We start from the raw sequence: 950 nt of genomic DNA, 5'->3' as shown, positions 1-950 counted from the left end.
AAATTTATAAGAATACAAGTCATTCCCCAGTTGATAAATGGTCAAAGGATATGAACAGGCAGTTTTCAGATGAAGAAATTAAAGCTATCTATAGTCATATGAAAAAATGCTCTAAATCACTATTGATTAGAGAAATGCAAATCAAAACAATTCTGATGTACCACATCACACCTAGCCAATTGGCTAACATGAAAAACAGGAAAATGATATACACTGGAGAAGATGTGGGAAAATTGGAATACTAATGCATTGTCAGTGCAGTTGTGAACTGATCCAACCATTCTGGAGAGCAATTTGTAACTATACCCAAAGGATTATAAAAATGTGCATACCCTTTGACCCAATAATAGCAATTCTAGGTCTGTATCCCAAAGAGATCATACAAATGGGAAAACGACCCATAAGTACAAAAATATTTATAGCAGCTCTTTTTGTGGTGGCAAAGAATTAGAAATTGAGAGGATGCCCACTAATTGGGGAATGGCTGAACAAGTTGTGGTATATGAATGTAATGGAATAATATTGTGTCATAAGAAATGATGAGCAGGCAGACTTCAGAAAAACCTAGAAAGACATGAACTGATGCTGAGTGAAATGAGCAGAACCAGCAGAACATTGTACACAGTAACAGTCACATTATGGGATGACTGACTTTGACAGACTCATCTCTTCTTAGCAATGCAAGGATCCAAGACAACTCCAAAGGACTCATGATGGAAAGTGCTGTCCACATTCAGAAAAGGAACAATGAAGTCTGAATGTAGGTGGAAGCATATTATTATTTGCTCTCTCTTTTCTTTTTTTTGTTTGTTTCTTCTTTCTAGTGATTTCTCCCATTGGTTCTAATTCTTCTTTACAACATGACTAATGTGAAAATAGGTTTAATATGAATGTATATGTTGAGCCTATATCAAATTGCACAGTCTTGGGTGGGGGGAGGGGAGAGATGG

The sequence above is a fragment of the Vombatus ursinus genome, unplaced genomic scaffold, assembly GCF_900497805.2.
Source record: "Vombatus ursinus unplaced genomic scaffold, bare-nosed wombat genome assembly UNPS02014807.1, whole genome shotgun sequence".
NCBI classification, from domain to species: Eukaryota; Metazoa; Chordata; class Mammalia; order Diprotodontia; family Vombatidae; genus Vombatus; species Vombatus ursinus.
This window is presented reverse-complemented; position numbering follows the sequence as displayed.